Source organism: Bombyx mandarina, chromosome 06, assembly GCF_030267445.1.
Source record: "Bombyx mandarina strain Sakado chromosome 06, ASM3026744v2".
NCBI classification, from domain to species: Eukaryota; Metazoa; Arthropoda; class Insecta; order Lepidoptera; family Bombycidae; genus Bombyx; species Bombyx mandarina.
Window position 1 is genome coordinate 9,948,424 of NC_143213.1, and position 12,443 is coordinate 9,960,866.

The 12,443-nt window shown below is 42.3% G+C and overlaps 1 long non-coding RNA gene across 1 annotated transcript; it reads left to right on the forward strand.

Annotated features, from left to right (window-relative positions):
- Positions 1-7,056: 7,056 nt before the first annotated feature.
- Positions 7,057-12,026, forward strand: LOC149502828 (uncharacterized). The gene is made up of 2 exons (XR_016323220.1): positions 7,057-7,126; positions 7,884-12,026. It is a non-coding gene; the product is annotated as an uncharacterized LOC149502828 (long non-coding RNA).
- The last annotated feature ends 417 nt before the right edge of the window (positions 12,027-12,443 follow it).

A 12,443-nucleotide genomic window follows, 5' to 3' on the forward strand; every position in this document is an offset into this window, starting at 1 on the left:
TCGGATTCCGCTCTAAACACTCGTGCGTACAACAAGTGCACCGCCTCACGGAGCACATTCTGATAGGACTAAATAGGCGTAAACAAATCCCGACCGGCGCCCTCTTCTTCGACATCGCGAAGGCGTTCGACAAAGTCTGGCACAACGGTTTAATTTATAAACTGTACAACATGGGAGTGCCAGACAGACTCGTGCTCATCATACGAGACTTCTTGTCGAACCGTTCGTTTCGATATCGAGTAGAGGGAACTTGTTCTCGTCCCCGTCAACTGACCGCCGGAGTCCCGCAAGGCTCCGCGCTCTCCCCGTTATTATTTAGTTTGTATATCAATGATATACCCCGGTCTCCGGAGACCCATCTAGCGCTCTTCGCCGATGACACGGCTATCTACTACTCGTGTTGGAAGATGTCGCTGCTTCATCGGCGACTCCAGATCGCAGTAGCCACCATGGGACAGTGGTTCCGGAAGTGGCGAATAGACATTAACCCCACGAAAAGCGCAGCGGTGCTCTTCAAAAGGGGTCGCCCTCCGAACATCACTTCGAGCATCCCACTCCGTAGTAGGCGCGCAAACACCTCCGCCGTTAGTCCCATCACTCTCTTTGGCCAGCCCATTCCGTGGGTCTCGAAGGTCAAATATCTAGGCGTCACCCTCGACAGAGGGATGACATTCCGTCCCCATATAAAAACGGTACGCGACCGCGCCGCGTTTATTCTAGGACGACTCTATCCAATGCTTTGTAGTCGAAGCAAACTGTCCCTCCGTAATAAGATAACTCTCTACAAAACTTGTATACGCCCCGTCATGACGTATGCAAGCGTAGTGTTCGCTCACGCAGCCCGCACCCACTTGAAATCCCTTCAGGTTATTCAATCACGATTCTGCAGGATAGCCGTTCGAGCGCCTTGGTTCCTTAGGAATGTGGATCTCCACGACGACCTGGAGCTCGACTCTTTTAGTAAGTATCTACAGTCGGCATCGCTGCGCCATTTTGAGAAGGCGGCACGACATGAGAACCCTCTCATCGTAGCCGCTGGAAATTACATACCCGACCCAGTAGACCGAATGGTAAACCGTCGACGTCGCCCAAAGCACGTCATTACGGATCCTCCTGATCCATTAACGGTGCTTTTAGGCACCACAAGCACCGGTCACCGTCCTCGTCGAACCCGTCGCTTGCGACGAAGGGCTCGACGAGCGAACTAACCCATAGACACAGCCCACTGAGTTTCTCGCCGGATCTTCTCAGTGGGTCGCGTTTCCGATCCGGTGGTAGATTCTGCGAAGCACTGCTCTTGCTAGGGTCAGTGTTAGCAACTCTCCGGTTGAGCCCCGCGAGCTCACCTACTAACGTTAGGGTGAAGCTGAAATAGCCTCTCAAGGCTATCAGCATAGGTAGGAGAAAAAAAAAAAAATATTGAAAAACACGCTGTAGTAGTAAACCGCACTTTGACTATGAGTGACGTTGCCCTAGAATGGCACTACTGTTTCTTCCCGTTGGTGCCATAAAAGACGACTTAGGGATTCACCGGAGAATGTGCAGTAGTGTTTGTTTAGGTATTACACCAGGGCACTATGTTTTACTAGTGGTAATGCGTATTGTAAGACGCTCGGATAGGTATAAACCGTATATTTCCGCCTTTCCTTGCGTTCCTCTTTGAACTATTTGATCTAATTAACTTTGCTATATCATTCTGTACATTAGACATAGTGATAAACATCATTAAAACCTTTAATTGAAATCAACATCCAAAAGGTGTCTAGTAGACTTAGAAACAGGAATATCTCGCTATCTCACTCGCACGATTACTTTCCTACCCATATTTTGGTAAAATCTTTTTAAAATATTTTAAATAGCTTTTTAATAAAATTGTCGTTATTAGTTAAAATTTCTTCCCAACCCATATTTTGGAAACAACATTAAAAAATTGTCGTTAATAGTTAGAATTTAAAGAGAGGCAACATCACTATTACCGGCATGTAGCTTTCATGTTAGCCTTCAAAGTTAAACCATTAAACAAGCACCGAAATGCTTTTACAGTACAAACTAGCCGAAGAGTGCTGACTTATCAATAAATCGAACGAAGCGAGTCGAACTGACTGTTAAAAACTCAGCTGAATTCAGTTCGATTCAGTGTGGAATTTTGCTTCAGGTATTGGCATTACGCTGGCGGAACGTTAAGATAGAAATAAAAATCTTTCCGAATATTATAAATCTAGAATAATATTAAAACCTATACACTAAAAGAAAAAAAATTACTATATAATATAAAAACGTATTAATTGTTTTGCAATAGTATCTTTATCAGCTTTTTCTTTTAACTAGTGGTCCCGCAGTAGTCGAAATTCGACTATTGAATTTATAGAATTGAAAGTATAGATTTGAACATTATTAAGGTTCTATTGTCAGAGACTATTATACTACTATAATCACAGATTTCGCCAAGACTAGGTACGCTACAGACAAATAATATTAACCTATTCTCAATTTGAGCTCACTCTCACTTTAAGCAGTAACAAAAGTTTCACAATAAACAAAGAGTATAATATAATAATATATGACGTGTATGTGTCAAATACAGGTAGTGTGTGTAATGTTTTCTTTTTGGTTTTAATGTATTATTAAAGCATAATTTAAAAAATTAATAAATTAAAAAAAATATCATTTTGCACTCCTTTTCTATATTCTCTATCAACGTGGGAAATTTCATACTTCCGCGTCCGCGCAATGTTCGTAAAAAGGGGTACAAAGTTCACGTATTAATATATAGATTAAACATAACGTATTGAAAATTCGTTTATTTTACAATTAAATTAAATATGATAAAACTGTGCAATGTACTCCAATAATATAAAACGTATTCGTTTTCAACCAAGCTTAATTACATTAGTCCCCGTCTACTCCAATAATCATACTTAATTTAAACACACCCACATCAAATTCCGAACACGTCAATGAGTTCTTGGAACGTACACAAGGTTTCCATTACTACATATACACAAAAACACGGCCTGGGTATCTGAGGGTACTTTAAACACTTATTTTCAAAAAATCTATTTATTTACAAAATAATTTTCGCTTTTTACGATTCGAGGTGCACTGCGTCTAATAATTTGCGTTAAACTGTATTGTATGTATAGATTTAAAGGAAGTTTGTTATTAAAATTACAAATAATTAAATCGCCTTGTCGTTACCATCGTCATTATGGTAGGCAGCGGCTTGGCTCTGCCCCTGGCATTGCTGACGTCCGCGAGTGACGGTAACCACTCACCATCGGGTGGACACGATAGTCGTGGCTCATGGGGATGTTTAATGAATCTGCCCGTCTAGCCACATCGGGAGTGGCCCTAGTCGTAGGGAGGATAAAGAGGCTGGGCCTCGACGTGGCGCTCAGTACATCTGTCGACGCTCATGTCGTGGTTGGAGGCCACCGGATAGGTTTCGGGGTGCCGTTGAGGTACCTCGGCCTCGTGTTGGACAGCCGGTGGGCTTTACGCGCTCACTTTACGGGGCTGATCCGCCAATTGATGAGGACAGCCGGCTGCTCCCGAATATTGGGGAGCCGAATCAGGTTGTGCGCCGCCTCTACGCGGAGATGGTGCGATCGATGATTCTGTACGATGCGCTTGTATGGACTAAGCCACGCAATCGGACCACTCGGCTCAGCTCAGATCCTGCGGCGGCCGCAGTGCACCGTTACTATCAGGGTCCTCCGTGAATATCGCACCGTCTCCTTCGAGACGGCGTGTGTGTTGGCAGGGACGCCGCCATGGTAGCTGGAAGAGGAGTCGCTCGCTGCCGATTATCAGTGGCGCAGCGAGATTCGTGCTCTGGGCGTGACGTGTCTCCCCAAAAGTGAACTGCTGTCGGTCTCCCAGCCCGCCGACCGAGGGAACCGGTGGTCGTGTCGCTGGCGGCCGGCAGTCCGGCGTCTGGGGGACAGCAAGATGGATGCAATGTGCTCTGCGTCAACCCTGTCCCGCAATTCGAATTCTCTCTGGTTTTAAAGTCCTTTAAATTAATTACCTGGTAAATTCACCGGTACATCCTCTCGCAGCACCGCTGTCTATTCATGAGATTCGATTACAACTCAACATCAGGTAGGTCGCAGCTTTTTTTTTTTTTCAAAATCCTTTTTTCATTTCGTGTTTGCTAATTTCAAGGACATTAAGAAGTGCTTGATTTATGGACAATGAATTTAGTAAATGCTGTTTTCAAAATCCAAGACTTACAATGCTTATTCACCCCGTAATTTTTTCGTTAATTAATTATAATTAAAGGGCTTTTTATTTGAGCGTCCACTAATGAAAAGTTTTCCTTGGTATTTATCGCGCAAGTTAACAATTGTAGATCCGGTCTCACCCGGTTTTCCGGTACATTCTCAAAGAAACAAAACGGCTCCAAGGCCGGATGTTACTTGATAAGGAAGCCGGATGCTTATTCCTGACTAACGAACAACTAGTTACCGACGTCCAGAGACAATTGGCCTCTTTTATGGCAAGCGCGCGTAACTGTAACGCCCATATTTTAAGGCAAGAAGGAGGAGGAGTAGATCAAGAAGCACTGGACGCCCTTGCTCCATGCTAATATAGTGTAGTCATGTCAAAGTGACATGAATGCAAACTTCCTTTGATACTTGAGTTGTGAAGAGCTCTTCTTACGTTATAATGGAAAAGTTATTTGTCTAGAGAATGTTGCGAGGAGCGGGTGAAATGACTTTGTCACGCGTTTGAAACGGAAAGAGACACGCAAGGGCGCCTACAAATATACAAGTTCTTATCACTCAGGATGTTGACGTTTGTCTGACATGAGTTATACTTCAACGAAACATTAACATGTAAGGCTTCTAATTAATTGGGTTGATAACCTTGACTTGTATTTTTAGAGCAATTATGATTAAGATAAATCGTTTTCAATCAACTTTTAAAGTAGATTTTATCGATATAAATCACTGAATCGAAATTCTTGACATACAATTGCTTTTACGAAATATTTTTTATTGCTTAGATGGGTAGACAAGCTCACAGCTCTCCTAGTATTGAGTGGTTACTGGAGCCCATAGACATCTGCGGCGTAAATGTGTCACCCACCTTGAGATATAAGTTCTAAGGTTTCAACGGCTGCCCCACCCTTCAAACCGAAACGCATTGTTGCTTCACGGCAGAAATAAGTAGGGTGGTGGTACCTACCCGCGCGGTCTCACAAGAGGCCCTATCACCAATAATCACACGAGGTCCTATCACCAGGAAAATTGTTGTTCTATTATTGTTATTGCATATATGCAAACATTTTGGCAACACACATATCCATACAAATCGATTTTTCAATTAGTAAAGATACCGACCAATACAGCATTTTGCGTAAGCCTAAAAATACAGCACATGATATTTTTAAATTACTGAAAAATGTTTACTGCACTGTTATCCGATATTACGGATTATTTAATTTTGAGTCTATGGCCGAGCCGCAAACCGCTTTGTTCTGGCAAAAAATCTCTACAGCATTATACATGTTAGATATACAAATACCGTGTGTAGATCGAATTCGTCCAACAAAAACGTATTGATTTGTATTTAATATGCCCGAACTTCTTCTTGACAGGCCCAAATAAATCGGTCAGGTTTTTTTATGACGTCTGACGTTTTTATGTGTGATTGTAGGGCTATTTTGATTTTTTTCTCTATCTATTCGCTGGTGACCTAGGGGACTATTCTAGGTAGATTTTGATTATGTGCTAAAGGTGACTAAAAATCACCAAAGATCTTTTGTAGGGTAAACCAAGGGCTTATTGTATATAATGTATTATTTTATTCACATAAAAATAAAGTTTACTAGGGTAAACCTATAGCACAAATTGAGTTGCAATATAAAGAGAAACAACATTTAAAGCTATTGCTTCACCACTTTCTTATGTTTTTTATATTTTACAATTCAAAAATGTTTTTATATTTCTTATGTTCTTTCTAATCTTTCAATATTCAAATTTTCATTTATGTCATCTTTATAACAAATTTACCTCTTTTAAGATAATTCGTATAGAGATTACATGTATATTATCATATAATTATGTATGTGCTCTCGGAGTATGAGAATGCGGAGGATGAATATACGAGTATAATGCCAGTCAGCATTTATTAGCGGTAAACTATATTGTAAACCGGCACGAGTGGATCCTACCAATTTCTGACCTAAAGTAATGATGCGCTCTAGATGAAGGCTGGAAAAGCCTTTGCGCAATAAAGTTGAGACTTGAACTTAAAGTGTCATGGTGAATTATTTATTTATTTATTTATTTATTTATTACACTTCATGTAAAATTTACATTGGCGGACTTTATGCCTAAGGTATTCTCTACCAGTCAACCAAAGGTAGTGCAGAGTGGATAGTGGTAGGTGCAATGAAATTTATATTAAGTTACAAAAAGTATATACATACATACATACATACATATAATAGTTTATATAGTATTAAAAGGAATATATTAATAAATTTCCTTAACAAATAACTTCATCTTAATAAGTTAATGATGATTCCGCTAACTTTTCCAACAACATTCGCCGAACCCTTAACTTGAACGTGCAACGGTTAGTAATAGTCCTGATCTCGAGAGGAAGTGCATTCCATAGCAGAACAGATTGCACGACGAAAGAGTTACGAACATAACTAGAACTATGTGTGGGACAACGAATTAATAGGCTATGGAGAGAACGTAGAGAAAATTATGGTGCTCACGATGGTTTAATATAGTCTCTAATCACCACCTAATAGCAGGTAGGTCTTTATCTCGTGTGGTGCAGATATGACCAATAGAAAACAAACTCTTTAGTTTCCAAGAAATGAAAAATGATGAATGAAGAATGCAATGTACGCCGAAATGTTTCCTTTGTCAAATATTTTGTAGATCATAAGAATAAACAAAAACATTTATTATTATGATCAAGTTATTTCATATCATACAATTACCGTACTAAAAATAAAAATAATACTCATTATCTCTCTACTTAGATCTCACTCGCATAACAATTCCAGTATTGGTAAACATTTAAATATATAAGTATATGACGGCGTTAACGATATTTATGTTATATAGCACGTGCAATAGGAGTGACTCACACAAGCCAGGTCCCATGATCTGTAAGCGGAGTAAAATGTCCCTTAGGAACAAGGTGACACTTTACAAAACTTGCATAAGGCCCGTCATGACTTACGCGAGTGTGGTGTTCGCTCACGCGGCCCGCACACACATAGACACCCTCCAATCCCTACAATCCCGCTTTTGCAGGTTAGCTGTCGGGGCTCCGTGGTTCGTGAGGAACGTTGACCTACACGACGGCCTGGGCCTCGAATCAATTCGGAAATACATGAAGTCAGCGTCGGAACGATACTTCGATAAGGCTATGCGTCATGATAATCGCCTTATCGTTGCCGCCGCTGACTACTCCCCGAATCCTGATCATGCAGGAGCCAGTCACCGTCGACGCCCTAGACACGTCCTTACGGATCCATCAGATCCAATAACCTTTGCATTAGATGCCTTCAGCTCTAATACTAGGGGCAGGCTTAGGGACCCCGGTAACCGTACTCGTCGAACTCGACAAAGAGGTCGACGTGCAACCTAACCCATGCATCAGCCCGCTGAGTTTCTCGCCGGATCTTCTCAGCGGGTCGCGATTCCGATCCGGTAGTAGATTCATTCGCGAAGCAGCTACTCTTGAGCTGTTAGGTCTCCTTCGGAGGCGCTCGGGTAGCTGTTAGCAAATCCCACCTCTCCTGGCTGAGCCTTTGCTCGCCCACGTGTCCTGGTGAAACTGGAAAGGCCTTCGGGCCACCAGTAAACTTTCAATCATAAAAAAATAAAAAAAATAAAAAAACAAGCCAGGTGCGCCGGCCGTGTCGTTCCACTCGTAAACAACAGCTGCAACAGAAGTGACTCATAAGCCAGCTGCGCCGGCTAGTATAAAAAGGCGGAACGTGCCTTGAAATGAACATTCGTTGGACTGCGCTTGCCTGGTGCACTTACTATACCCTTGTTACGTTGTGTGATTCAGTGACTGTTGTACGTACTGGTTAAAGTTGGACAAGTGTTAAAGTGAATTGTTAAGATAACATATTGTTGATTAAATCAGGAATCAAAAAGTGACATCGTTTTACTTGGTGTTCAACAAGATAATATCTACCCTCAAACCAACATCAGAAGTGAGATCAGGACTCTACTCTCACTGGCGTGACGTGTTTGAACATGTTCGAAGTACAGCAAAAAAAACATGATGCAGATCAGAATACTAGTAGTGGTACGCCACAAGAGCGTGAATGCAGCATACGTAAGTCGTGTAATAACGTCTCTGTTACCTCGATGGAAGATCTGAGCCACGAAGAAATCGTCACATCTTACGTTCTGGCTCATGTTGCCCAGTTTGACTGTCGACTTCATCACATGGCATTTACTAACGGAAATACAACACGTAACAAGCTATTGCAAGAAATTAAAGCAAGTGCAAATCTCAAGTGAAACTTCGATCGCAATAATGGATCTGTCATGACGAGTGGGTAGTTCCGACACGAATCGTTTTTAAGCCAATGACTACTGCTAGAGTTACATGGCACTAGTACAGTAAACCAGGACATGAGACTGTGAATTGTCGCTGAAATTTTAGAATCTACTCGATTCAATACCAATAACACTACACGTTCGATGACTTCGGGCTCCAGCAAGCAAGCAAACAAGAAAGCAAGCAAGTTTCCGTGGGGAAGAAAAATTGACACATCTGAAGTCGTCGTGACCTGTAAGATAAGACGTCCGGTGCGTTCGTGTCTGGCGATGCGGCGGTGTTCGGGTTCCGCTGGCGGATGCAGGTTTTTCCGGTGAAGTGCGTGCTTGTGCGTGCTTGACATGTGTTCGCGGTTGGCTTCCTCAGTGTGGGAGTAACATCGTGTAAGAGAGGTGGAACCCGTAAAATTGTAGTTTGCGTGGTGGCTGGTAAGATTTGTTGCGGTAAGAAGTTTGCATGGTGGTAAAATGTCTTGTGAGTCTGCACAGGTAGCCGGAGGTGAGACTTCCGCGGTCGCGGCCCACCCAGTCCGCGAGAACTGGGCAGATCGCCTCGACGGTACGGAGGCCGGCCGACGGGTCCGCCAAACGACGAGACCACGCCTCCAGCACGGACTGCCGATATTGGAGCCCCCGCGCTCCGGTTGCACTTGCGCTAGGGCGCGCCGCCTCGTAGGAGACTGTGAGGTATCATTGAATAACTCTGACTGCGATCGCGCGCTGCCGGCGTCGCAGCGCGGCGACGTTCTCGTGGGAAAGGACGTGGCACCAGACGGGTGCTCCGTATAGTGCCATCGACCGCACGGGTACCATCACCCTGCCTATTTCTGCCGTGAAGCAGTGGTGTATTTCGGTTTGAAGGGTGGGGCAGCGGTTGTAACTATACTGAGACCTTAGAACTTCTATCTCAAGGTGTGTGGTGCGTTTACGCTGTGGATGTCTATGGTAACCACTTAACACAAGGTGGGCTGTGAGCTCGTCCACACATTAATACGAAGAGCATAATCAAACGAAATTAGATACGAAGTTTAAAGGGCCGTTTAAAGTAGTTGAAGTATTGGATGGTGTCGATTTAATTTTGACTCTCACACATTCGCTTAAGGCTCGAGCTGCTACTTGCCTCGCAAAAATACAGCCTGGTAAGATATCCTGGCCTACTATTAAAGAGATGCTGACAAAATTATCTAATGATGCAAGACCACTTCGACCTGGTTATTAAATTTGAAATGGAAAGCAAAAAGGGACCAGCTGAAGCCGGTATCCGGCTATGGCAACTTATAAAGAAGATTCCCGACGCTAATGTGCCAGAACAAATAGCCACCGGATTTGTTATATCAATACTGTCGCAGTGTGATGAAAGAATCCGTCGGGAATTGAACTCTGTCGTTATTACCACAAAAAATCGTCTATTTCACACATTACGTGGCTTTACCCTCAAAAGAAAAAACGAAGATCCTGATAAAGAACCAAAACGCTCTCGAAGTTTTTTTTCGTGGAAGCTGCCATTTCTGCGGAAAACCTGGGCATCGTGCCGAAGGGTGTTGCGACAGATACTGCTCTCAAACTTTTTTCGATATTCCAGCAAAACCTGAACAACCTCCTCATCCGTGGGCGCCCGGCTCTCGCCTGCAAGTCAGCTGTTACGTGTGCGGTGATGCGAGTCATGTAGCTTCTGGGTGTTCCATGCGCTACAAGAAGAAAAACGGACACTGCTCCAGGTGCTGTGGCAGGTGCAACCAGAGACGTCAACGTGTGTTCCAGAGCTTCAGTGTGTTACAGATAAGTGGTTTTGGCTTCCCCTTTATGTTCCATTCAGGGTCAGAATGTAGTCTTATAAAACAAAGTCATAGTAATTTATTCAATGGTAAGCGGTTTCATGAACAAGTCACTCTTTGATCTGAAAGTAACTTAGACCCAATCATGATGGTAAGAGCACTTAGGGGATATTCAACTCGCCCTTAATAGTGCACGTTGTCGAGTAACAGGGTTTACTCCAATAGAATAGACGTTTGCCGTTCAGGGTAGTTCACTTGAAATATCTTAAAGTTTCAACAGAGTGATAATCCCTCTAGATTAGATCTTGATTTAGCACGGTCGAAGACCGGCGAAAACATAAAAAAAAAGGGCACAAACAGAAGCTTGGTTTAGTCGAGGCAAAGCTAAAGTCAACCTCTTTTCCACTGGGGATTTTGTTTTCGTAAGTTGACCGAAAATGTAAAGGTCCCTTCAAAATTACTGCAGTTTTGGAAAACGATAGGTATAAATTGAGACATGTAAATAGTTCTAATAGAGTGTACAAATTTCCCCATGAAAACTTACGTGAAATACCTCGAGGCCCGTCAGGCCTACTAGAAATTTCTGAAAATTATAGTGACGATGACGTGACGGCGTACACAGATGGGTTAATTAATCTTGTTCATGAAACTGATCTTAATGATGACGACTCTATCACTGACAATAGAAGCGACATTTTTGTCCGCAAATAGCGATACAGCAAACATAGTCTGTGGGTAGTGATACAATGTCTGTAAGCTCAGGCACCTCAGGTGCAGGTGTTGGAAATGTAGAAAACGATGGTCGGTCTCGTACTATTTCTGAAGAAATCCCGTATAAATGTTCTGGTTTAAGAAATGTTTTAACAAACGCTACCGTACACGCAGATTAAAAAAAAAAAAAAAAAGAAAGAGAATTGTATGTGGCTAGAGAGATGTTAATCCGGACTAGCAAAAAAAAACAAAAAAAAAAAAGTGTGAAGTCATTGAAGGGTCTGTCCGGTCCAATGGCTTGGCTATAGGGATTTTCATCCAGATTAGCCACAACAATTAGCTACAGGGATTGCGATTCGGTCTAGCATTATCCGGTCCAGTTCGAAAAACTGAAGGGATAACAATTCCGGTCTAAGTTAAAAGGGACATACTTACATACCTGAAGAGTTTTAAATGAACTGGCCCAGGTATGTAAGCAGTCTGAAGGCTATTTATAGCCAGTATAGGATTTTCTGAAGAATTATGCGAACCGAACCGTACTAGATTGTTAATATCATAGACCAGTTTTAAGTTGCATCCGTTAATGTCAGGATGAACGAACACGTTTGTTGTTCACAGACATACCATAAGAATGCGCGCACGAGGACGAGCGCACGTCAGTATGGCCGTGACGGCGTTAACGATATTTATGTTATATAGCACGTGCAATAGGAGTGACTCACACAAGCCAGGTGCGCCGGCCGTGTCGTTCCACTCGTAAACAACAGCTGCAACAGAAGTGACTCATAAGCCAGCTGCGCCGGCTAGTATAAAAAGGCGGAACGTGCCTTGAAATGAACATTCGTTGGACTGCGCTTGCCTGGTGCACTTACTATACCCTTGTTACGTTGTGTGATTCAGTGACTGTTGTACGTACTGGTTAAAGTTGGACAAGTGTTAAAGTGAATTGTTAAGATAACATATTGTTGATTAAATCAGGAATCAAAAAGTGACATCGTTTTACTTGGTGTTCAACAAGATAATATCTACCCTCAAGCTTACATATATATTGAATTCTTCTAAAACATACCTGGTATTTCCTTCCTTTCTATTTTATTTAACAAAAATAAACAGTCTAAAGATTCCATCCTTATACTATCTAACCCCTTGAAAGCAGAATTAATTTTACAGAAAACTCATCCTTAAACTCGTTCGGTTAAGTGCTAGATTTTCTCGAAAGAAGTTTCTTAAGTCCCAGCATACGAATGCAGTTCATTAAACTTAAGCTTTAAGTAATGAAAATGGAATCTCCGGCCTGAAGTATCTGAAAAGCATCGTGATGAATTTTCCAACAATATTTTTTAAATGGAATAGAAAAAAATAAACCGTTTTTTATGGGATATGTTTTGTTACGAAAAAAGGAAAT